Source organism: Taudactylus pleione, unplaced genomic scaffold (genome assembly GCF_031769625.1).
Source record: "Taudactylus pleione unplaced genomic scaffold, aTauple2 ptg000689l, whole genome shotgun sequence".
Classification (NCBI taxonomy): Eukaryota; Metazoa; Chordata; class Amphibia; order Anura; family Myobatrachidae; genus Taudactylus; species Taudactylus pleione.
In genome coordinates, this window is record NW_028285091.1 from 323,804 (window position 1) to 351,409 (window position 27,606).

The 27,606-nt window shown below is 47.0% G+C and overlaps 2 pseudogenes across 1 annotated transcript in view; one reads left to right on the top strand and one right to left on the bottom strand.

Annotated features, from left to right (window-relative positions):
- Window positions 1–7,216: 7,216 nt before the first annotated feature.
- LOC148477782 (uncharacterized) lies at window positions 7,217–27,192 on the bottom strand (annotated as a pseudogene).
- LOC148477783 (uncharacterized) overlaps window positions 20,804–27,606 on the top strand; it is a 35,864-nt pseudogene continuing 29,061 nt past the window's right edge. The window contains exon 1 of the transcript XR_015872471.1: window positions 20,804–21,065. The product of XR_015872471.1 is annotated as an uncharacterized LOC148477783 (transcript). The remainder of the gene's footprint in view (window positions 21,066–27,606) is intronic.

Here is a 27,606-nt window from a genome sequence, read left to right on the forward strand (position 1 = left end):
TGAGGGAATCTAGCGTTACCAAAGCTCGGAGGGGCAGACTGCTGAAAATGGGTCTCCTGTATTGCCACAATATGCGCTTTAAGCCTATGGAAATATTTCAGTGCTAATCGTCTCTTTTGGGGAGAGTTCAATCCTTTTGCATTGATTGACAACAAATTAACCATAACTATAAAGACGAGATATAAAGTACTTTACATAGACCAACATTATATAGTATAATCTTGTATCTGCAAATCTGGCTGAATAAAAAAAAAAAAAACAAACACATAAGGGGGTAACGTAAAGATAAAGAGAGAGAGAAGAAAACAAAGAGAAAAAAAAAAAACAGCAGACATAGGAAAAAATTTAAGAAAACAAAAATGACCCCACTTGGAGCCAACAAGAGTCGTATAAAAACTGTGACTCTTAAAAGTTTGAAAAGGGGGGGTAGTAGCCTGTCCCCAATCCCCCTTATAAGTGATTAATAAACATTATAAACAAACCAGGTGCATTTCCGTAGCTCCACCTACATTTAGGGTCACCCAGATGAAGCAAAAAAACAAAAATAACGTATATTTTCAACCCCCTCCCCCATATTCACGGGGAAAAGGCGGAAAACATTACTAAGTGACCAACCCAAGAACATAATTTGTCATAACACTCTAAGGGAGCAAGGTTAAACATCACCTGTTATTAAATATATATATATATATATATATAGAGATACGTACATATACGTATATAGAAGGCCTAACATTACATGGAACTTATGCTGGAAATAGAATAGTGCAATATAAACATATTATTGCTACTCAGAACGAACCGAAACACTCAAATAATTTTCTCAAAATATACAGAGTAGCATAAATACAGAAAAAAATTATCAGAAATACTTATGCTTGGGATCCCGCTATGGACCAGTCTTTCTGTAAGTTTTGAGCAGACGATGGATCAGGAGAATTTCCAGCAATGTTCCACCTAGAGAGGGTTTTCCACCCCTCCTCCAGGTTGTTAATCGTGACAGTGGAGCCATCATGTGACACTATGAGCTTGGTAGGAAATCCCCATCGATATAGCACATTAGCCTTCCTGAGGGCACTGGTAATCGGATAAAAGGAGCGTCGCTTAGCCAGTGTTGCTTGGGATAAATCGCCAAAAAGTTGAAGTCCATTCAAGGCCTCTGTTGACTCTTCCGATGGTCTAGCTGCTTTCAATAGGGCCTCCTTTACATGAAAAAAATGCATCCGCATCAATACATCTCTGGATGCACCGTCTGGGGCGTTTCTAGCTTTCGGGAGTCGATGGATACGATCTATAAGGAAGTCGTCCGAACGTGCGTCAGGAAGGAGCTTTCGAAAAATGCCCAGGGTATATTCTTGGAGATTACTATGGGTAACTGTCTCGGGTACTCCTCGGAGTTTAATGTTATTGCGTCTAGATCTGTCTTCCAAATCTCCGACTTTCTCACGAAGAGCCGTAACTTCAGATTGGAGAGACTCATGTAAACCTATGAGATCGTTGTGCGAGCCAATTACTTCCTCCATTTTATTCTCGAGATGATCAGTTCTACCACCGAGGTCATCAATTGACTGTTGACAAGCTTGAAGAGTGGCACGGAATTCTGCCGCAACTTCTACTTTAAATTGCGAAAGGAGTTGTTTCATGGTGCCAACTGTGAGAGAGTCACAGTCCCTAGGGGAACTCAATGCAGAATCGGTATGTGTTGGAGAGGAACCTGCTGTAGATGGAGTAGCCAATACAGTTTTCTGGGAGGGTAACGTCACCGACGTTGCTTTAGTAGGTTGAGGAGAGGGTTTGAAAAAAGCTACTTTAGAGACAGGTTTGGATACTTTAACCTTCTTCGGGCCCATAGTAAAATCAGCTCAATCTTTCTGGGTGTGCAAAAAAAAAAAAAAAAAATCATGTATCACATGAACATATGCTCCACTATTTCACGTAGAAGTTAGGCCTTTGAGATATCAGGGTGAAAGAGGACATTGAATTAAATGGTCCAATATAGCAACCTACATCTCTATAGTAGATTTAGTAAAGAAGCAGCAATGGGCTTAAGAGAGCTCACTGAACAGATTAGTATTCAGAGCTCATGAGAGAGACATGTAATAAACGAAAACCACCACTAGATGGAGCTCACACTCTTTGGCAGTATTTTGCTTATGAGAGACACTGGCAAGATGGCGTCCTCCCGGAGCTCCGTGGATCAGTTTCTCTCACACCAGGGGTCCAGGGAGGGGATCTTCATATTATATAGGTAAGTCCCCAGGGTACCTCAATTAATAGTGTGCGGTGCTGTGAAATCCGGAAATCGCGGCAGGCACTCGCAGCCGCGCAGTGCTGAATGACAGGGAAGCTAGAAAATTTAGGTCCCGGCTTCAGGGCAGATGACAGGCCCTAGTCTGCAAATGAGCAGAGCAGGACACCTCCGTTCCACAATCGCCACTGCCGGACACCTCATGGGCAAGGGACACAGTGGGGGCAATTTAGGCAGTTTTGATTAGCCACTGGATGGGTCAGTATGCTGTTCCCAGCAGGAAATATCAGGAGCTCTCCAGCTACACGTCTCACTGCAATGGATGCCAGGCCACGCCCCCCTATTTCGCTAGTTTTTATGCTTGTCCCCCCACTCTTTAAATTTTGTAACCCAAAAATAACTTTTTTGGGGGGTGTTTAGGTTTTTTTTGCAGATTTGTCCATTGGGGGGTTGTCCCAAAGGTTCTGAGTCGTTTCCCCATGTTTGCACCCCAAAATAAAGATTTAGCATTTCTCCTCACCTGCTAATCATTGGAGAAACTTTTGCCGCATTCAATGCATCAATTTTCCACTTAGGCAAAATCGTCATGGAATTGAATTAGGCGAAAAGTTTTTAGGCGATATTTTCGCCAAACAAAAAGGCGAAAAAGGCTTTTTTCGCCTCTAATTGATAACGGCCGTTAGTATTCACACTACCTGAAGTTCAATAAGCTTGCTGTAATAGGCTTTGGTTAGTATTGTACAGATCACTTCTATTATCAGACTCTCTGTTATTATAAATGACTAATTGTCCTTATTAGTTCATTCATGTATGTATTTAGTTTCCAATGTGGTAGATATATACCACTTCCTAATATATTATACCGAGTGGTCTTAGAGATATGTTCTCAGATCAAGGCTGCCATACATTTAATCAGCGTGCACATCGCCGTCTAGATTAGGATGTGTGTAATAAATGGAGATATCAAATAGGGATCGGTATGAAATACCGTCAGATGCTTAAAGACCGTCAGTGAAGATCCCGGCAGGTAAGTATTTAAACTATCACTAACCTAACCCCCCTCCTAACCCTCCCTTAGGGGTGACTAACCCTAACCCCCCCCTGTAAGTATCTAAATCTAACCCCCCCTTTCCCGCAAGTCTAAACCTAAGTCTCCCTGACACAGCCAGGTATCCTTTGACACGGTCATGTTCTGCATTTTGTGGAGGATATCAGTTGCATCTCTGATGTAAGAGGGTAGCTGTAATACAAATTTACGAATATGTGCATCTACGTAACGGCTGGCATTCTCTGATAGGCTTCCCATACCGGAGACTATGGGTCTTCTTGGTGGACATGTTCTGTTTTTATGTACTTTCGGGAGGGCATACAGGGTGGGAATCTTTGGATTCTCCATCCATAGATAATCTTATTCATCTTGATTAATGATTTCTCTATCCAGTGCTCTTTTAATTATTTTCTGGAATTCTTTTTTAGAGATGGCTGTGGGATTAAAATTGAGGCGTTTGTAACATTATTCATCGTTTAGTTGTCTGTATATCTCCTTGATATATTTAACATTGCAGCTATATACCCATTACAGCCTGTATGCCTATATACTAATTAATTCAGCTATATGAGTATACATGTAGATTTAAGGGCTGAATACTTACCTCAAACAAACGCCAGATGAAGGCTGAATATTGATATATTTTAATTTATTACACACACATCCTAATCTAGCAGGCGATGTGCACGCTGATTAAATGTATGGCAGCCTTGATATGAGAACATATGTCTATGACCACTCGGTATAATAATATATACTAGGAAGTGGTATATATCTGCCACATTGGAAACTAAGGGTCTCATTCAGACCCGCTCGTGAGCGCTGTACTCTCTCAAGCGGGTCGATGGTGCCCAAGTGCGCATGCGCACGACGGAGGGAGCTCCGTCGTGCCCATGCGCGAGACCCGGCGAGCGACGGGAAAGCCGTCGCTCAGGGTCTCGCACCAAAGGGGGCGTGCTGTCGATTGTGAGTGACAGCACGCCCCCTTTGGTGGGCGTGCCGGGGGCGTTGCTGCCCAGACGGAGGCGTTCCCATGGGAACGCCTACCGTCTGGGTCCGGCCCCACTGACATCACTAGTGATGTCAGTGGGAGTGATTTTGGCTCTGATAGAGCCAAAATCACTCCAGGGCTTGCGGCAACGAGACCCTACCGCAGGGTCTCGTCGCAAGCCCGATGGTCGCGATGGTCTTGACCATCGCGACCATCATCATGGACGCTCACATAAGCTGTGGGTGGTAACCCACAGCTATGCGAGCGTCCAAGAGGCCGCTCCAAGTTTAGATAGGAAGGCCCTGATTCAGAGCGAGCGCTCTGGTCAGAGCGTCCGGCTCTGAATCAGGCCCTAAATACATACATCAATTAAGTAATACGGACAATTAGTGCTTTGTAAAAGCAGAGTAACAAGTCAGTAAATTACATGTAAGATGCACTACACATATAGCAGGGATTACATGTAATATGTGATGTGTGCAATATGAAGAGTGTGGGCCTTGTTTAGAGTTGGGCGTAAGCACATATTTGCGTCCTACTCAGAGTTGCGCGCATGCACAAGATTACAGCTGCGGCTCCCTCCCATTACATGTACCAGGGCCAGATGTGGTAGGCGTATGACAGGTGATGCGGCCTCACTGTGGGCCTGGTTCAGCTACAGACAGAAATGCAAAGCTGCTCGGAATTCCGTCTGTGCTGTTATTGTAATGCAGCACGCCTCCTGCTGCATTACGTAAACGAGCTGCATTGTCCAACGCAGAATCGGATGCGCTGCGGACCATCTGCCGGCTAAGGAGACCCATGGGGGCACGCAGCCGGCCGCTGCAGCTGCGAGGAAAAGGCCAGGAAATCTCCGCCAGCCGACGGTGATCCTGGCCTCTTCCCTCCCCCCCAACGGCGGCGAAGCGCCTCCGTTTCAGGTAATGGAGGCCATCGCCGCCCCATCCTCACCCACAATCGGCAGCAGACTGTCAATAACTGACAGTCTGTTGCCAGTTAACGTGCGGGCTCGCAGACCTGTTCTGCACATGCACAGAACAGGTCATGCGCCTGCGCAGGTTCCCGATCATCAACAAACATACAGGCAGCATTCCCAACATGTATGAAGCATCGAGTACTGTGACATCACACATTAGCCAGTATAACATGACTCAATATAAAGTACACGTAGAGAGTACTGTGACATCACACATTAGCCAGTATAACAGGACTCAATATAAAGTACACGTAGAGAGTACTGTGACATCACACATTAGCCAGTATAACATGACTCAATATAAAGTACACGTAGAGAGTACTGTGACATCACACATTAGCCAGTATAACATGACTCAATATAAAGTACACGTAGAGAGTACTGTGACATCACACATTAGCCAGTATAACAGGACTCAATATAAAGTACACGTAGAGAGTACTGTGACATCACACATTAGCCAGTATATCAGGACTCAATATAAAGTACACGTAGAGAGTACTGTGACATCACACATTAGCCAGTATAACAGGACTCAATATAAAGTACACGTAGAGAGTACTGTGACATCACACATTAGCCAGTATAACAAGCCTCAATATAAAGTACACGTAGAGAGTACTGTGACATCACACATTAGCCAGTATATCAGGACTCAATATAAAGTACACGTAGAGAGTACTGTGACATCACACATTAGCCAGTATATCAGGCCTCAATATAAAGTACACGTAGAGAGTACTGTGACATCACACATTAGCCAGTATAACAAGCCTCAATATAAAGTACACGTAGAGAGTACTGTGACATCACACATTAGCCAGTATATCAGGACTCAATATAAAGTACACGTAGAGAGTACTGTGACATCACACATTAGCCAGTATAACAGGACTCAATATAAAGTACACGTAGAGAGTACTGTGACATCACACATTAGCCAGTATAACAGGACTCAATATAAAGTACACGTAGAGAGTACTGTGACATCACACATTAGCCAGTATAACAGGACTCAATATAAAGTACACGTAGAGAGTACTGTGACATCACACATTAGCCAGTATAACAGGACTCAATATAAAGTACACGTAGAGAGTACTGTGACATCACACATTAGCCAGTATATCAGGACTCAATATAAAGTACACGTAGAGAGTACTGTGACATCACACATTAGCCAGTATATCAGGACTCAATATAAAGTACATGTAGAGAGTACTGTGACATCACACATTAGCCAGTATATCAGGACTCAATATAAAGTACACGTAGAGAATTCTGTGACATCACACATTAGCCAGTATATCAGGACTCAATATAAAGTACACGTAGAGAGTACTGTGACATCACACATTAGCCAGTATATCAGGACTCAATATAAAGTACATGTAGAGAATACTGTGACATCACACATTAGCCAGTATAACAAGCCTCAATATAAAGTACATGTAGAGAATACTGTGACATCACACATTAGCCAGTATAACAAGCCTCAATATAAAGTACACGTAGAGAGTACTGTGACATCACACATTAGCCAGTATATCAGGACTCAATATAAAGTACACGTAGAGAGTACTGTGACATCACACATTAGCCAGTATAACAAGACTCAATATAAAAGTACACGTAGAGAGTACTGTGACATCACACATTAGCCAGTATAACAAGCCTCAATATAAAGTACACGTAGAGAGTACTGTGACATCACACATTAGCCAGTATATCAGGACTCAATATAAAGTACACGTAGAGAGTACTGTGACATCACACATTAGCCAGTATATCAGGACTCAATATAAAGTACACGTAGAGAGTACTGTGACATCACACATTAGCCAGTATATCAGGACTCAATATAAAGTACACGTAGAGAGATGCGACATCCGGAGCCTCCATCCTGCGGCTTCCCCTATGAGGGGGAAGGTCTGAGACAGAGAAGCCCAGGACTCATCTCCTTGGTGGGAGAATCTGTGGCCACCACTGTGGTAGCTCTCGGAGTGCCGCGGTCTTACAAGCCTGCATCACATAACCTAAGTAACAATGAGCAGAAAACTTACATGTAATAAAACCTTACCCCAACAAAGAAGGACTGCACCAGACCACAGTCACTGCAGATAAAGCTTAGCTCCCATGGGCACTTAAAGAACACGGGAGACCAATGTTGCAGAGGGGAGGAGCTTGTGTCTTAATGATATATCTACATGTACAGACGTGTCCTCAAACATCTAGTCTCAATACGCCACGCAGCACGACTGGAGAGAGCCGCCAGCTCCCGTGGTACTCTGCTAGCATTGGGCGTCTTTTTTGCTGAAAATGTGCCTTAATCCCAATGTGATGACCAGGATGCACCAGCAGACTGTGCTGATTAACTTGAGGAGACTCATGATTATTTGTGTGCACCTGAATCTGTATATGACGCACAACGGAACTTAGAATGGAAAAAGCTCCAGCAGCTGCATGTAGCACTTATTTACAGATTTAGAGACTCAGTCGCACACAGATATAGAAGAATTAGGCCCTGATTCAGAGCGTCACCACCCACAGCATATACGAGCGTGCAGGATGATTGTCGCGATGGTCTTGACCATCGCGACCATCGCCACTGCGAGCAACAGCCTGCGGTTGAGGTTTTCAACCGCAAGGCCAGGAGTGATTTTGGCTCTATCAGAGCCAAAATCACTCCTACTGACATCACTAGTGATGTCAGTGGGGCCGGCTTCAGACGGTAGGCGTTCCCTTGGGAACGCCTCCGTCTGGCAGGCACGCCCACCAAAGGGGGCGTGCTGTCAGTCAACATCGACAGCACGCCCCCTTTGATGAGACACTCCGAGCAAAGGAAAGTCCTTCGCTCAGCGCCTCTCGCGCATGCGCACGACGGAGCTCCCTCCGTCGTGCGCATGTGCAGTGCAGACCATCGACCCACTTGCGAACGGACAGCCGCTCGTGAGTGGGTCTGAATGAGGGCCTTAATCAGCAGTTTCTGCTGGTGCGTCCTCGCCACGTCGCATTGCGACTTGGATGCATCTTCAGCAAAAACAGACGCATAAAAGACACTTGGTGCAAGCAGAGTCTCACGGGACCTGGCACGGCTGCAGCAAAGGTGGCAAGGACACATCTATAAGTGCCAGCTCCTGTGGACCCCTCTAGCCAACCATGGTGAGCAGTGAAACAGGAAAAACAGCCTTGAGAATGGCCTCACATTTGCTGTTAGATCCGTGGCATTAGACCTGCTACCTCCCTTCACTGGGAAACAGAAGGAATAAGAACTTGAAATTCGGCCTGGAAAGGGGGGTGGGGCAACATCATTTGCCACAGACTGACGTGCCAGCACATGGGTAAGTTCTGCAATAGTGCTGACCATTGACTTAGCCCATTCTGGCAATGCTCCCTCGGCTGATTCACCTTTTGTCTCCGGCCTCACAAGCTGCCCACCGGGCACACGGTTCTGTGCAGCTACGTGACAATTTAGCCCTGCACTTAGAACAGGTACAAATGTGTCCTCTCTCATTGTTGGTCAGGTGGCGTCATAAAGGCGGCTTAGTCACGTTATGAAATACCGTGGAAGCGTGCAGTGAGCCGTGACTGAATCCACGGCATGCAATACACAGAATAACCACTGGGTGGCCACTGCTCCACTGACGAAAACTATGGAACTCAGGAGCTCATTCAGACCCGCTCGCTAGGCTGCGTTCGCATGTAGCTGGCCGATTTTCATTATCTGCGCTTGCGTATAAGACGCAGTGCGTGTGCGCAAACCTGTCATTGCGATCGGGAAGCGATTGCACGTTGTACACAGATGGCTCGCAAGAATGAGTGAAAGGACGAGCCATTTGTGGGTGGTGACAGGTGAAAGTCAATGAATACGGGGGTGTGGTGGTGTGAACGCAGGTATGCCTGTGCGTTCTAACGACGTTTCAGGGGTGTGCATAATTTACACGCAGTGTCATAGGACACGTCACCTGGCTGTGTTTCACACTGCAGCAATCAAATTGCTTGAGGTGAGGAATGGTCAACCACAAGTGCTGCGTATGGGTCCGATGGTACTCGATGTTACTGATAATTGCATACACTTCCTGGAGATGACGTGTGCTACTAAGGAAAAGTGGGCAGCTTATGACTGGCTAAGGGCATCTTACATACAGCCCGCGATCGCACGCTAAGACACAGAGGGCGTACTAATGTCTTACCGTGTGATCGCAGCTTTTGCATATATTAGCAGCTGACAGCTGCGTGTGAACGCCTCTAGCGAGCGGTTCTGAATCAGCTCCTGAATACAATAGCAGTGGATGGAGATGGCACTACAGTATAACAAGCCCTGACAGGCCTACTGCTCGTGGACGTAGCTGCTATAAAGCTGCACATGTAGAGTACGGCAAACCAGCATAGCAGCTGTGCACAGGGGATTTTGTTGCGTAAAAGTCACAAACATGGCTGCTAATATGTTGCATGCGCAGTCGATGTTCTCATGATAAGACTTGTACTAAATGACATATCCTCTAACAGTTTACAGTACAGTATCTTATTGCTTGCAATAATGTCGCAGTGACTTGTATGTGGCTGCGACATTTGCAAGTTTTCGTTTTACCATTGTTCACTTGTAGAGCAATCCAAAATGTACATTTTAAAAATATACTGTATAGAATATAATATTGATTAACTAAATCAAATTCAAAATTATTCTTCAATACCCCTGTGCTCAACAGGAATCGAACCCAAGGTTAAGGCCATGCTAAGCATTCAACGTACAACTACCTCCTTTCTTATGGTCCTGATTATTCTGTCATTTCACAGTTTTAGCTTGCCTTGATAGCAAAATTGTGGCAGGGCATGCTGGGATGTCTAGTCCCACAGCAGCTGGAGGGCCACTTATTGCGCACCGTAGTGTCTGCATTTAATTAGCGTACAAGTTTCATCATGAGAATATTTCATTCTATTAAAGATTAGGGACCTCATTCAGACCCGCTCGCAAGCGCTATGCGCGCGCAAGTGGGTCGATGGTGAGGGCCTGCGCACAATGCCAAGGCCATAGGAAGGGGGAAAATAGGAAGCTGGGGAGTGTGTGGGCATCAGCTAAGTCTGCTGGCGAGATGTCTCCACTACCTGGAGACTCAGGAGAAATCACTGATATCCTCTTGATCGGGGTCCTTTTCTAGGCACATCTTTAACGTAGCTTTCTAGAAACCATCCAGAATGTGCATCATTATATATGTATAGGTGGCTGTATTAGTATACACAGCGTTCCTCAAATAGGGGAAATTCTCTTCTACACGGTGAACAGGAGCAGAGCACATCACAGTAGAACATGGTGGATTTACAGTGCACATTTTCCTGCACGTCTCTATGGGGTGTGAGGGAAACTGTGCAACGTTGGTGAGCGCCCGGTCCTGGCTTCCACAAGGGGCTCAGACGGCACTTTGCAGACATTGCTTAGAATAAAATTCACCTCATAAATATACAAAAATAAAATAGTTACAGAAGTACCTCAGACACAGACATGGACAGTATTCTCTGTAATAAGTGATTATTACTCACCTGTGCTGATATCTGTAGGGATTTCCTCCTCCTTACACTGCTGATCACCCCTCACGTACGTCTCTTCTTCTTTCTTTATATTTCCCTCCTTAATATTAGTTACAACTTTACCCTAAAAACAAAAAACAAAGTAAAATGTCAGCCTTGAAAGAGACCTCACTGAGGAAGCCTCAAACTGATGGTGAAACGCGTTCAGGACACTCTCTACAGCCTACGGAAGACTACTTACACTGTCTGCACTCTTCCTGCTTAATTATATTGACCCACTATTTATCTGTACTTCTATTTTTTAATGTAGATCATTTTTCTTGTGTTCTCCTTTCTTATTCCTTTACCTGCTTGGCACAACTGCACTTTCCTACATATAATCCGCCCTGCACTTTCCTTATACTGCACATTATAAACTTTAATTCACTTACTGACATACATCCCATATTGTTAGCACACAATATATAACCCCAATCTCTCTATCCCACAGCTTCCCACTAGCTACACTATCACAGCTTTCCCATCCATATCACCGCTCCTCTATACATAGACCACCATCTCTCACCTGTCACACGGACCCCCAGCTTTCAGTATCTCAGTTACTTCTCTATTCACGTACCTGCACCCATCACTAGTTCCTTGTCAGTCTAGATCAGGGGTGGGGAACCTTTTTTCTGCCGAGGGCCATTTTGATATATATAACGTCATCTGCGGGCCAGCTGCAGGCCACGCCCCCTCTGTGTGACATCAGATGGAGGCGTGGCCACAATCGCCAGTGATAACAGCAATGCCCGGAGCATCCTGAGGCTGTTCCCGGAGAGCTGTAAGAGCAGCTGTGTGACCGTCTGAAGCGTCCTAAGGATACTCCAAGCGGCACTGCTGCATAGATTCTAGGCACCCTGCTAGCCAGATGAGGCAAATGGAAAAAAGCTCAGAGGGCCAGACCAAATGATTCCAGGGGCCTTATACGGCCCCCGTGCCTGAGGTTCCCCATCCCTGGTCTAGATCATAGCCAGCAACTGTCCTCATTGCTACTATTAATTACATATCTAATGGTATTCATCCTTCCAAATAACTATTATCTGTCCTAATTTACTAGATTTTGCTCCACTTATAACCTATCAGTGTAATGTAACCACATTACCTACGCTATTCCATATTTACTAACCCCATTTCCAAGTCTCCACCAATATAACTTCTTATTACTATCATCTTAATGCCATTTATCCCTATTTTTATCTCTATTTTATGTATATTTTATCTTATATTTCATTCCGTTTATACCACATTACGGATTTCATTGTGTGCCCGTAGTACTTACCCTTTCTATCTTCGTGTCTATTATGAAATTACTTCTCCATCCTATTCCTCTGGTCAGTTTTGCTTTCCTATTCCACCTCCTTAATACGCTAACACTTGCCCTATATGACCCTCTCCCACTTCCCGACTCTCTATGGCGGCGCTCATACGTAATCCTTCTTGCACTGCATGTAACAGCGATACATTTTCTGCAGCATATTCATCATCATTATTCCAGCTCCCCCCATATCCGTACGGAGGAGGCTCATCACCAGAGATCCTGCTACAGGACATGAAGACACCACACAATACACCGCTCAGTAGTAGTTGGAGTACACAGTGTTGTCAGTGCACACGCCCACATCACAACCACGAAGCGCATAAGTACATCTGTATCCAACCTCCTTATAATGTCTGATGTCATTCACTGAGAGTAATCAGACCAATATCAGTGTATAAGACACACACAGCTGCTCTACAGATTATATAGTGACAGTCACTTTGGTATTTGGGGAGACCCTAAATCCCACCTACCTGATCCTCCTGTGGGGTCCTGTGATTCTCCTCTGTACAATCCTGTGAATAGAGAGGACGGGGACATCTCTCTGGGGTATCTCTGTTACTGGGTCCATCTGTAGGAGACACACAGTGACTGGGTACATTGTACATATGCGACTAACACAACTACTCTTCATTACAATAAATGAAAGTCTCCTCTGACCTAGTGATTAAGTAGCCAGTGAAATCTAATAGGGGCTGATGTCTCCTGACACCCCCACTTGGCAGATATACACAGAAGTGCCAAAAGTCATGCGTAGTATCATGTAGGACCCCATCTACTCCGGCGAAGTGCAGCAACTAGATCTGACAACGATTACACAAGTGGATGACAGACCACTGGAGAGATGTTGAACCATGCTGTCTGGATAGCTTCCTACAGCTCCCTGATATTTGTAGGTGCAGGATCTTTATTGCGAATAGACCTCTCCACCACGTCCCAAAAACGTTCAAATGAGTTCATGTTGGTCGAACGTGGTGGCCACACCATTCTGATGACAAGGTGCATTCTACTGCTGTAGTTTTGGGGGTACTGAAGTCCATGAAGGGCTGCAAATGGTTATCAAGCAATGCGACTTAGTGTTTACTGGTCAATGACGTGTTCAAGCAGACCCGACCCATGTCAGCTGAACACACCCCACACCATTATGGAATCACCACCAGCCTGCACGGTGGCTTGTTGAAAACTGGGGTCCATGGCCCTTATGGGGTCTGCGCCACACCCTAACCCTACCATCAACCTGGAACTGGCACTCATCGGACCAAACCACATGTTGCCAGTCCTCCAGGGTCCAATTAGCAATGACACGAGCCCAGGTGAGGTGCTGTGTCTGGTGTTGTAGTGTGAACAGGGGCACTCTGGTGGTTCTACGGATCCAATATCCCATGGAAGCTAAAGAACACAGCACTGAACCGCTGGATAGGCTTCTGGTATCTCCTGCATTGAATGTGGATGTGATTTGAGTCAGTGTCGCTTGTCTATTACCACAGACAAATCTGATCAGACACTGTTGATCATGATCATTAAGCACCATGGTCGGCCAGTGCTCTGTCCACGGTGGGTGGTAATGCCATCCATGAGGTATTCCTGGTACACACGTGGCACTTTAGACCGAGGAATGTTGATTGTCAGCACAACTTTGGAAATGGAATGTCCCATCCATCAGGCACCATCTATCATGCCCCATGTGAAATCCGATAATTCATGTCGCCGTGTCATGAGCAAACTGACTCACGAAATGTCAGATTACAACGGATGCAAGAGAAAGAAAAACTGGTGCGCTAATCACTCAGGTGTTGTCTAATATAGAGACTTGCTGCTGACACCAGAGGGATACCTGCAAATCACCCTCGAAAAGGAACAAAAAAATACAAATAAGGTGTCTGCGCTAATCACTATATAAAAAACATAGGCTGTGAAAATTATAAATATATTATTATTTTATTGAACATATAAAAAAAAATGAACTGCAGTTCAACTCTAAAAACATATATAAACATTGCACATTGAATGTAAAAAAGAGATTGAATGTTACATTAATAATCTAAACACATACTGTTTCCAATATATCATAGGAAAAAAAAGATAGATGTGTTAAACTCTATGTAGAGCCTTGATGGTAATCAGCATATGTTGCTATTAGCAACCAGAATGATATCAATCTGTAAAGTAGGTATATTCACTCTGTTAAAACCTGATATAGGGTATAGTGACTCCTTATGTTGCGGAGCCGTGGAGCTAACAAAAACTTGGTACGGTGAATATAATAGCGGGAGGTCTCCAGACCAAAACCCGCAGTCCAGTATCTCACCTGTCCCAGTGGACTCAAAGCTCCAAAGTCTCCCTAGGAACCAACTGCTCCTGCGACTCACAGACAAATGGAACAAGCAGGTGTAATGTTGGTCCCTGGGACCAGCGCCGCTCCGGCGGCTAACTGATGCAAGTCTGGGTATTTCCAAGACGTTACAGTACGGCGACGCCACTTACCGTTACCTTTACATGCAGCTGTCCCATGACTTTTGGCACTGCACTGTATTTTCATGTCTGTACTGACAGTGGAGGGTGCAGACTAAGAGACTGCTGTACTAACAGAGGAGTGTATAGAATAAGAGACTGCTGTAGTGACAGAACAAGGAGAATATGTGACTCTGGGGCTGATTCATCATGGATCACAATTGCAACCGCATATGCATGCAGACGTCTGATTATTGCCTATTGGGCATGCACCGCAGTGTGCATTGGCTGAACTGCGATCACACAGAGCGCAGTAAGACATCGCAGAGTGAGTGACAGTCAGTGAGCATTTGGGGGTGGGGACAGGGGAGTGGTCAGGGTAACGGAGAAGTGCCTGTCTATTTGAACGCAGTTACAGTGGTGTTCATAAATTAGCCACTGCGACGGCATACGCAGCTTGTGTACTTACTGTGTGCGACGAGATTAGCAATTCTAAGTAAGGTCAGACCTGCTGTAACTGTGCGTGAGGGGCCGATGTTCCTTGATGGTATAGATGTATACGCAGGACTGCAAGGTATTACGGATGTGAGTTAGGGGAAGTGGGCGTCTCTATGATGGCCGTGCAACGGCTTTGTGATTTGAAACATTAGCATATTATTGCAGCAGATCTGCGTGCGATTATGGAGCTGCGATCGCAAGAGTGATCCGTAATGAATCAGCCCCTCTGTTCTGTAATAAGTGTTTATTACTCACCTGTGCTGATACCTGTAGGGATTTCCTCCTCCTTACACTGCTGATCACCCCTCACATACATCTCTTCTGCCTTATTATCAGTCACATACGTCTCTTCTTCTCCCTCTATATCTTCTTCATTTATATCAGTCACATATGTCTCTTCTTCTCCCTCTATATCTTCTGCCTTTATATCAGTCACATACGTCTCTTCTTCTCCCTCTATATCTTCTGCCTTTATATCAGTCACATACGTCTCTTCTTCTCCCTCTATATCTTCTGCCTTTATATCAGTCACATACGTCTCTTCTTCTCCCTCTATATCTTCTGCCTTTATATCAGTCACATACGTCTCTTCTTCTCCCTCTATATCTTCTGCCTTTATATCAGTCACATACGTCTCTTCTTCTCCCTCTATATCTTCTGCCTTTATATCAGTCACATATGTCTCTTCTTCTCCCTCTATACCTTCTGCCTTTATATCAGTCACATATGTCTCTTCTTCTCCCTCTATATATTCTGCCTTTATATCAGTCACATATGTCTCTTCTTCTCCCTCTATTTCTACTGCCTTTATATCAGCATTATACGTCTCTTCTTCTCCCTCTATTTCTTCTGCCTTTATATCAGTCATATACGTTTCTTCTCCCTCTATATCTTCTGCCTTTATATCAGTCATATACGTCTCTTCTTCTCCCTCTATTTCTTCTGCCTTTATATCAGTCATATACGTCTCTTCTTCTCCCTCTATTTCTTCTGCCTTTATATCAGTCATATACGTCTCTTCTTCTCCCTCTATATATTCCTTTTTAATATCAGTCAAATCTTCACCCTAAATAACCCACAAAACAATTATTTAATTAAATAATGTCTTATTTCATTAATTGAGGGTGAATATATATATATATATATATATATATATATATATATATATATATATATATATGGGAAAGGGGGATAGTGGAAAAAAGGGGACGCAGCACAGGTAATTGGAAGAGATATTCCCCAATTTAGGAATAAGAGGTGTAAATAAATTAATGAGAATCTATTAATAGGTATGCCGTAGTGATAAGGTGCTCCCAAGGAGTAAGTTAACTTGTTTTAAAGGTAAGAGAGAAAGAGAAAACTCCTGTGTTTGAGGCACACTATGTCACATGTAGTTAAAAATTTACTTTTATTATTAATATAATAAAAATAGACTGAAACAAAAAATTAAATAAGAGAAAATACTGTTGTGATTATATAATCCTTAGAAAAAAGAAGCATATAGCACAATAAAACATGCTTTATATAGCCCTCATTGGGTATAGTATCCAAAATAAAAAAAAAATCTCTTCAAAGAACATGATGGCATAAAATATTGCCCAATAGTTGCACCGAGTGAAATTGAAAAAGTGTATGCCCACACTATTGTTAGTAAAAAACAGACATTTTTTGTATAGAAAATGATGACTGAGCGAATAGTACCATATCATAAAGATTAGTAGCAGAAGAATGCAGAAAGTGCTAGTGCAATTGAAAGATATCCATTAAATATACTTATCAACCGGTATTAAATGGATATAAAGCAGCAACCAATATGAGTCAAAGTGCTAGTGCTATTAATTACACCAGCTGATTATATACACAATTATGTCACTACAAAAAAGGAAAGTGCAACGTACAAACATACATGAATCACATGAAAATAAGATAAATGAAGTCCTCTATCGGCTAACAAGTTCACAAGGATAAGCAATAGAGATAATTGAAAAGCTATACTAAGTTGTTATGTTTATTAGGAGACATGAAAAAGTTATGAGGCGAAAATTAAATAAATATGGACAAAATGTCATCAATTGATAAATAAATCACTGCATATATCACCAATAAATGCAGTGATAACACGGATCTCACAGTTCTGCGATTGTTGAATATAAATTAAATTTTAGGCGTCCCTCAATGTACAATGATCACATAGCGTTCCCGATAGGCTGTTTTAGCGGGGCGTGGCACCCTGCCCTCCTTCTGGAGGGCAAAAAGCACTCTGCCCTCCAGAAGGAGGGCAAAAAACGCCCTGCCCACACAGCCTGCGGGTGCCATCTTCACCCACGGGTCGCAGTGTCCCGCAGGTAGAGAAATGTGCGGTGACCCGGTCACCGCCAGAGAATAGACGCCGGGCGCATGCGCCCGGCATCTATTCTCACTGTCTGCAGTGCTTGGAGGCTGCCCGGCGTGTCCGTAAGTGCCGGGCACGCCCCCAAGAATGCCGAAAAGGGGACGAGTCTTATAGACACGCCCCCTTTTCATGGCCATGCCCCTTTTTCGGGCGCACACAAAGTTGCCCTCTCCAGCTCCGGCGCCCTGCCTGCCGCCAGAGTGAACACTATCACATATAATGAATCCCCATTGGAGAGTGCTGATATTGAAAGGTAGTGCCTGTATACTTACACGGAACAGGGATCTACTGTTGCCAGTCTTACATAAGTATTGGACTGGCTCCTCTTGAAAAAGCCTCAAAGCGAAACGCGCGTCGGGCCATGGGAGTTCTGTGCGCACAGGAACTCCACACACACGGACTGCAGTTCCAGGCACATTCACCCTCTCCCTGTTGTCGTGCTGTCAGGTACTTTTCCTATCTCTTCTCACGAGACTCTCATCAGTTGCCGCCTATGTATTTCTTACCCTGCAATGCCATGGTAACAGGGAGAATACACTGCCCGCACGGACAGCAGAGAAAGTACCTTTTGTTCCTTCACTGTGTCTTTGGTCAGGGACTCTCATTTCCAGTCCAATACTTATGTGAGATTGGCAACAGTAGATCCCTGTTCCGTGTAAGTACACAGGCACTATCTTTCAATATCAGCACTCTCCTATGAGGATTCATTATATGTGATCATTGTACATTGAGGGACGCCTCAAATTTAATTCATATTCAACAATCGCAGAACTGTGAGGTCCGTGTTATCACTGCATTTATTGGTGATATATGCAGTGATTCATTTATCAATTGATTACATTTTGTCCATATTTATTTCATTTTCACCTCATAACTTTTTCATGTCTCCTAATAAACATAACAACTTAGTATAGCATTTCAATTAACTCTATTGCTTATCCCTGTGAACTTGTTAGCCGATAGAGGGGTTAATTTATCTTATTTTCATGTGATTCATGTATGTTTGCATGTTGCACTTTCCCCTTTTTTCTAGTGACATAATTGTGAATATAATCAGTTGGTGTAATTCACAGGTTCTCAAACTGAGTCCTCAGGACCCCACACAGTGCATGTTTTCCAGGTCTCCTCACAATCACAAGTGAAATAATTAGCTCCACTTGTGGATCTTTTAAAATGTGTCAGTGAGTAATGACTACACCTGCTGGGTAACCTGGAAAATGTGTACTGTGTGGGGTCCTGAGGACCGAGTTTGAGAACCACTGGTGTAATTAATAGCACTAGCACTTTGACTCATATTGGTTGCTGCTTTATATCCATTTAATACCGGTTGATAAGTATATTTAATGGATATCTTTCAATTGCACTAGCACTTTCTGCATTCTTCTGCTACTAATCTTTATGATATGGTACTATTCGCTCAGTCATCATTTTCTATACAAAAAATGTCTGTTTTTTACTAACAATAGTGTGGGCATACACTATTTCAAATTCACACGGTGCAACTATTGGGCAATATTTTATGCCATCATGTTCTTTGAAGAGATTTTTTTTTTATTTTGGATACTATACCCAATGAGGGCTATATAAAGCATGTTTTATTGTGCTATATGCTTCTTTTTCTAAGGATTATATAATTACATTAATTGAGGGTGATCAGAACAATATCAGTGTAGACGACATACACCGCTGCTCTACACATTATGCAGTGACAGTCACTGTGGTATATTGGTGAGATCCTAAATCCCATCTACCTGATGCTCCCGTGGGGTGCTGTGATTCTCCTCTGTATAGTCCTGGGAATAAAGAGGGCGGGGACATCTCTCTGGGGTATCTCTGTTACTGGGTCCATCTGTAGGAGACACACAGTGACTGAATACATTGTATATATGTGATTATCAGGTGATGTGTATATAGGTAATCAGAGAACCTGCTCCCCATTAGTCTCCTCTTACCCAGTGATGTGAGTGGTTGGGGATTCTCCATCATCACGTCCTTGTATAAATCCTTGTGTTCCTCTATATATACTCCCCCTCCTGCAATGAGACATAGACAGTGACATCCTGACACCTTATAGGAACCTGACACACACAATGATACAGGCATCACCCAGACACAGCCTCTGGTGGGGATCGGTATGAATCCCGACGCTGGAAGACTGGCACCATAAGATCCCGACAGGGTAAGTATTTCTGCTATCCCTAACCCTCCCCCCCAACCCTGCTTTAGGGGTTCCTAACCCTAACCTCCCCCCTAGTGCCTAACCCCCCCCTCCCCATCCCCGCAGCCTATACCTAACACTCCCGGGGGGGGTGCCTAACTCTAACCCCCCCCCCCCTTCCCCTAGCCTAACCCTATGTCCCCCCCGGGAGTCCCTAACCCTCTCCCCCTGCGGCTGTCCGCACCTGGCGCCGTGGGGTTGCGCATGTCGGGCGGCGCAGATACAAGAAAGAAGCCATGAAATCTGATCCAAAAGGAGATTATGGCCTCTTCTCTCCCCCTCAACAGAGGCCGTTGCCGCCCACAAACAGCAACAATCACTGACAGTCTGCTGCCCCTCTGCGTGCGATAACACGAAACACATACGCACTACAGGTCCGACGCCTGCGCAGATTACCGATCATCTGGAATCTGCATTCAGCAGTGTACATGCATGCTCTGCTGAATAAAGCCCACAGTGTGCAGGGAATACTAGCATCAGACGTCCAGGAGCTGTCTGAGGTCTCTATGCTATCACTTGAGGGGAATATAGGGGCACAGGGATGAGAGGGCAGAGTACACTGGAGAGCAGAAGGGGTACAGACATGGGGAGAGTAACAGGAGGAAGGAGGGGTACAGACATGGAGACGGGAAGAGGCGGCACAGGGGCGGACGGGAGAGTACACAGGAGAGCAGTAGGGGTACAGACATGTGGAGACGGGAACAGGGGTGGGAGGGGAGAGTACACTGGAGGACGGAAGGGGTCCAGACACAGGGAGAGGGGAACAAGGAAAACAAGAGTACAATATGTTTAATATTTGTTTACAGCACCTGCTGTAATAAACATGTGCTAGCTGTGTAATAACAACAATACACCACAGCCTGCTCCATCAGTATAACAGGATACTAGGGTCAGCTTCCTTATATTATAATAACAGGACACTAGAGCCTGCTCCACCTATATTATAATAACAATTCTGCATAGTTTGCTCCACTGTTAATAGGACATAAGTCCTCATATAATAATCACAGGACACCAGGGGGCGCTGCAGCTGTGATTATATAACGGGGCACCAGAGACGGCTCCCCTGTAAAACAATAATAACATTAGAAGAGAGGGCCCTGCTGCTACTGTGTTATATAATACATATAACATAACATTACCCGCTGCCAGACACAGCGATGCCGCCTACTCAGCTTCAGTCACCCGGATGATGTCACCGCAGGGGGCGGAAATTAGGAGGAACTGGAAGCCCTGTGTGTACACCCGGTTATCCCCGAATTCAGGTAACCCACAGGCCGGAAGTGCGGTGTGTAAGTGGTTATCTCCCGGGCAACAAAAAGCAGCTGCAGAAGCCGTGACTGGGAGGGAGCTGTCGGTAAGTTCCTGCCTATACAGAGGCATAATTAGGCGCTTGCAGCTCCAGATAGAGCAGATACATGGCTGATGCGCTGTAATGTCACCATTATCCGGCTGCACCTTGCGGCTGTGGAGTAGGGATCACTAGGCTGTGGCATCATGGTCTAGGTCCTGCCCTCATACCTCCCGCCTCACGTTACTCTCTGCACCTTATATCACCGGCTCATTATTCCCATCCCACCCTCACTGGCTGCACCTTATATCACAGACATATCGTCTGCTCTGTACTACACACTGGCTGATGCACACATGATATATCACCGATTCAATTGAGCAGCCGATATATCGGCCAGTGTGTACTCCGCATTAAGGTGCCCACACACATACCGATGTGCACACGATCAGCCGATGTGTACGATTTCCCTTGAAACTCTCCCCGGCAGCTCTGCACACGGGACCTGATTCAGACCCGGTCGCAAGCGCGGAGCGCTCGCAACCGGGTCGATGGTGGCCCACAGTGCATGCGCACAACGGAGCCGGCTCCGTCGTGCGCATGCGCGAGACACGCCTAATGATGGGCAATCCGTCGCTCCGGGTCTCGCACCAAAGGGGGCGTGCTGCCGATGTTGAGTGACAGCTCGCCCCCTTTTGGTGGGCGGGCCGGGGGGGTGGCTGCCCAAACGGAGACGTTCCCATGAGAACGCCTGCCTCCTATCTGCCTCCTCCCATGAGAAGACCTCCTATCTCTGAATAAGACCAAAACCTCCTGGTTTTGGTCGGATTGTTCACATAGTCGGGTAATGGATAGGCCCCTTTAACCTCCCCATCTAAAATAGTTGTTTTTAGTATAATCCGTTTTAAGCTTGGCTTCCTTTAGGAGAAAGGTCTCCAAAACTTGTTTGTTGTGAAGATAATCTACCTCTGTGTTACAAGATAAGAATTGTTGATGGGACTGGCGGAGTCTACTATTTAAAGAGTGCAACTTTTCCTTCCCGTCCCTATTAAGCTTGGCCAAATAAGATATAATATGCCCTCTCATGACTGCCTTGGACGCTTCACAGAGTAGCATCGGGTTGTCCCAGTGGGCCTGATTCAGACCCGGTAGCAAGTGCTGAGCGATCGCAACCGGGTCGATGGTGGCCCACAGCGCCGGCTCCGTCGTGCGCATGTGCGAGACCCGGCTAGCGATGGGCACTCCGTCGCTCCGGGTCTCTCGCACCAAAGGGGGCGAGCTGTCGATGGTGAGTGACAGCTCGCTCTGTTTGGTGGGTGGGCCGGGGGTGTGGCTGTCCAAACGGAGGCGTTCCCATGAGAACGCCTGCCGTTGGGGGCGGCCTCACTGACATCACAAGTGATGTCAGTGGAGAGCTTCCGGCTCTGTTAGAGCCGAAAGCTCTCTGGGGCTTGCGATGAACGAGACCCTACCACAAGGGTCTCGTCGCAAGCCCGCTGGTCGCGATGGTCTTGACCATAGCGACCATCATCATGGCCGCTTGCGATAGCTGTGGGTGGAGGCCGCTCCAAAAAAAAAAAAGCCTGGCCCTGATTCAGAGCGAGCGGCTCTGAATCAGGCCCAGTGTTCTATGTTATCATCCAAATAATCTTGCCATTTTGCCTTTAGATACATTTGAAAGTCTTTTCTTTGTGAAAGAAAGGATTGGAAGCGCCAAAGGTAGGAGGTAGTCTAAGACAACCAGAGCATGGTCTGAGATTATAATATTATCTATGAAAGTGTTCGCAATTCTTGGAAATAAAGTCTCCGCAACCAGTATGTAATCAATTCTGGTGAATGAGTCATGAACCCGAGAGTGGTGTGTAAATTCCCGACTGGATGCTTCCCTCAATCTCCAGGCATCAATCAAAGTGTGGTGGGAGCATAATAAAGGTATGCCATTATGCGATGAACTGAAAGATCGAGTGGAGGTCTTGAGTGATCTAAAGAAATGTCATGTAGGGTATTAAGGGCCTGATTCAGAGCCGGACGCTCTGACCAGAGCGCTCGCTCTGAATCAGGGCCCTCCTCCATGAAAATGGAGCGGCCTCCTGGCCGCTCGTATAGCTGTGGGTGACCACCCACAGCATATGCGAGCGGCCAAAAAGATGGTCGCGATGGTCTTGACCATCGCGACCACCGCCACTGCGAGCAACAGCCTGCGGTTGAGGTATTCAACCGCAAGCCCTAGAGTGATTTTGGTTCTATCAGAGCCAAAATCACTCCCACTGACATCACTAGTGATGTCAGTGGGCCCGGCTTCAGACGGTAGGCGTTCCCATGGGAACGCCTCCGTCTGGCCGGCACGCCCACCAAAGGGAGCGTGCTGTCAATCAACATCGACAGCACGCTCCCTTTGGTGCGAGACCCGGAGCGATGGAAAGCCCGTCGCTCCCCGGGTCTCGTGCATGCGCACGACAGAGCTCCCTGCGTCGTGCGCATGCGCAGTGGGGAACATCGACCCACTTGCGAGCGTACTGCCGCTCGCGAGTGGGTCTGAATGACCCCCTAAGTCAGCTCCAATAATTAGGTTGGGTGTATCCTGTGGATCTATTAAAATGTGTCAGTGAGTAATGAATACACCTGCTGTTTGACCTGGAAAATGTGAACTGTGTGGGGTCCTGAGGACCGAGTTTGAGCACCACTGATCTACAGCATGCTGGCTTTGGCAGTCCCAGACATTTAATACTGTGACCGCAGTAGCGACCGCTAGTTCTCTCTCTTAAGAATGACAAGTGTGGAGAAGAGTGTGAGGAGGTTGAGTAACATTATTGAGGAGGTGGTTAATGACTAAGATATGCAGTCTGGTGGTCACTACAATGTTTTCTATAATGCATTGAGGGCCCTAGGATGCTCTCTATTTAATGGCAGGCACTGGGATGATATCTGTATTGTAGGGCGGTCACTAGATTGCGCTCTGTATTGTAAATCATGCACTAGGAAGCTCTTTGTATTGTATGTTACTGTTGCTGGGTTATTGCAATTTTTTTGTTGTTTCTTTTCTACTTCAGGGTCCATAGGGTATCCACAGGATACCTTGGGTATAGGTGTGACGTCAGTCGCAGGGCACCAAAGAGTTAAGCTTTCAGCCTCTCAGGATGCACTAGGTCCCCCTCCTATACCCCGCCCCCGAGCCAAGGCACCTCAGTTTAGTTTGGTGCCTGGCCGGAGTCGGGTGCACCTGTTGGAGTGGGGGCTAGAAGAGCCCCTGAAGCTTTTTCTTCATGCAGCTGTGGCTGCACATCTGGATGAACAGCATGGACAGTCAGTCTTGACGTCCATGCTGTCTTCCCTACACCCCGCCGGTACCAGAACGCCGGTACTGATCCGGGGATGCTGGTGGGCATCTGGGGTCACAGCTAGCGGTGACCCCAGATGTTCCGGACCATGGCCGGATTCAAGGGGGACAGAAGTAAGCAGCGGGGTCCCGCGGTGGGTCCCCGCTGATCACATGGTCCTAAGTCCCCAGGCAGGGGGCTCCCTGGGAACTGGCTGCAGCGTGGAGCCAGGCGACCAACCTGCGCTTCCACTACCCTCTGGGACAGCGGACCGCAGCAGAGCGGTAGCGCTGCGGCGTCCCAGGGGTTAAATGCATGCCAGGGGAGCGCGCCTTCCCTGTCTCACAGCCGGCGCCTCCCCCGCTGCACACAGCCCTCTCTGCACTGTGCTGACTGGCCCTGTGTCAGAGCTCCTCCCCCAGGCCAGCCTTCTCTCTGCTCCTCGCCGGCCATCTTTTCAGAAGCATGGTGAACGCTGCTGGAAGCCTGCATTGGAAGCATCGTGGTCTGGGTCCCCCCGCATACCTCTCCTCCGCTGTGGTCAGGTCTGTGTATGCAGCGCTGTGTCCTACCAGGCCCTGTGTCTGTGTAGTTGAGTGATCAGCGCTGTTAGTGCAGGAATTGATTTTCTTTGCATTGTATGTGACTGTGCTAGCGCTGCTGCCTGTAACTTTTCTTCTCAAGACTGTCAGCTTTATTACTGTCCCTGTTCTTTCTGCTAAGCCCTTGCGGTGCTGCAGGGTGGTCTCTCGCCTATTTAATATATAATTGGTGAGAGGGGTCACATATGTGGTGCCATGTCTGAAAGTGATTTTCCCCTCCGGCTACAGTGTACCACGTGTAAAGTACCGTTAGCGGAGGGGGAGGGTAGCGCGGAGGGCCTTTGCCGGCAGTGTTTGTCCATGGCGCGGCCTCTTACGGTTACAGCACCGGTACAGGAGCCGCCCTGGGCTTGTTTCGCTCAGGCGCTAACAGCTTTAGTGGGCCAGTTAGCTCCGCAGCCCGCGTTTACTCCGATGGGTTTGTCCCAGCAGTCTGTGGTGTCGTCACCCATGCAGGGTTTCCCACGATAATTGGTGGTACCCCACAGTCTCCCTATTTCCCCGCTCCCGGTTTCTCAGGAGCCAGCGTGGGTTAACTCCCTGACGAGTTCTGTACAGCACTTGTCGGATGTGTTGCAAGGGGAGTCTGTGATGCGGCCTCATAAACGGCCGGTGGCGTCTCTGTCCGCTCCTTATGAGGATGACGAAGGGACGTCTGATGATGGGGAGATTCTGGATCCTTACGATCAGGAACCTCTCCATACTAAGGACGCTGATGCTAAGTCCAGAGTATATATTCCTGGACTTATTCGGGCGGTCCGCACAGCCTTGGTGATTGAGGACGAAGTTCCCCCAGCGGCTAAGTCTAAGTATGCCTTTTTCAAAGACGTGAAGGGCGATGCCACAGTCTTTCCTCTTTCGGGTCAGTTGGTGGACCATTTAGAGGAGGCGTGGAAACAGCCTGGCAAAAGATACCAGCCGCAGAGACACCTGGCGGTGGCTTATCCGTTCGCGGATAATTATTTTGCTAAGTGGGAATCCCCTCCACAGGTGGATTCTCACGTGACCCGTCTTGTCCGTAGTGCCACATTGCCGATGCCATCCATGTCCTCCCTTAAGGATGCTACGGACCGCAAGGTGGAAATCTGCCTGAAGTCCGCTTATTCCCTTGCGGGGGGGGCAGCACGGCTGGCTATGGCCATTTGCTGGGTTACCAGAGCGATGGAGCGCTGGGCGGATTCATTAGAGGCCTCTTTTGATTCCGACTGTCCGGCCGAACAGGCGGAGTTGATTGGCAATCTCCGTGATTCGGCCACCTACATCAACGAGGCGGCTCTAGACATTAGTACTCTGGTGTCTAGAATTTCTTCAGCAGCGGCAGCTGCTCATCGCACCTTGTGGCTGCGATCCTGGAAGGCGGACGCAGATTCCAAGAAGGTTCTGGAAGCATTGCCGTTTACCGGAGAAGTTCTCTTCGGTCCGGATCTGGATAAGATTGTGGCCACGCTGGCGGCAGCCAAATCGGCTTGTCTCCCATCGGCCGCTGCTCCTTCTGGTTCTGGACCATCGTCCTTTCGGTCATCTAGGGCCCAGGGCAGGCCCAAACCACAGTCGTTTCCTCGTCAGGCTGGCCCTAGGAAATCGGTCAAGCCCCGGAAGCAGGCATGGAGTACCAGACGTCCGGCCCCCAAGCCAGATGACAAGCCTGCGGCCTGACGGTCCGGGCCTCCCTTTGGGGGATCCCAGGGTGGGAGGCCGCCTGCTGCAGTTCGCCCAGTGTTGGTCGGTCACTACGACAGACACTTGGGTTCTGGAGGTGGTCTCCCACGGGTACGCCCTCTCCTTCCGGCACAGACCCCCGGCTCGATTCTTCACCACGGGTCTACCATCAGACCGGAACAAGGCTACGGAGCTGCGGAAGGTATTGCACACTATGCTCCAGGCTGGAGTTATAGTGCCTGTTCCATTCTCCCAGAGGGGCCAGGGTTTCTATTCAAATCTTTTTTTGGTACAGAAACCCAATGGGTCGTATCGTCCGATTCTCAACCTCAAAGCACTCAACAAGTCTTTGCGGGTACCGAAGTTTCGGATGGAGACCCTACGGTCCATCATTCTGGCGCTGGAACCTGGGGACTACATGGTGTCATTGGACATACAGGACGCTTACCTGCATGTCCATATTCTTTTGCGCCATCAACAGTTCCTCAGGTTTGCAATCCGCAGCGACCACTTCCAGTTTCGGGCGTTACCTTTTGGCCTGGCGACAGCACCACGTGTTTTCACCAAGGTGATGGCGGTCATTGCGGCTTCTCTGCTGCTGCAGGGAGTCCGCATGTTGCCGTACTTGGACGACCTGTTATTGGTGGCGGGATCTCCAGAGCTCCTGTTACGCCACTTGGACCTGACCATTGCCCTGCTGCAACGGCACGGCTGGCTAATCAACTGGCAGAAGTCCACTCTAATCCCGTCTCGGAGGATTCTGCATCTTGGAGCCTTATTGGACTCGGGACAGCAAAAGATTTTCGTGACGGAGGAAAAGATCTCTGCTTTACAGTCAAGGGTGCGCAGTTGTCTGCACAGCCGCCGGGTGTCTCTACACTCGGCGATGAGGTTACTGGGCTCCATGGTGTCGGTGTTCGACATGGTGGAATATGCCCAGTTTCACTCCAGACCTCTGCAGCACCTGATCCTGTCAAAGTGGAACGGGCTGCCTCAGTCTCTGAAGTCCCAGACGATTGTGTTCACTCC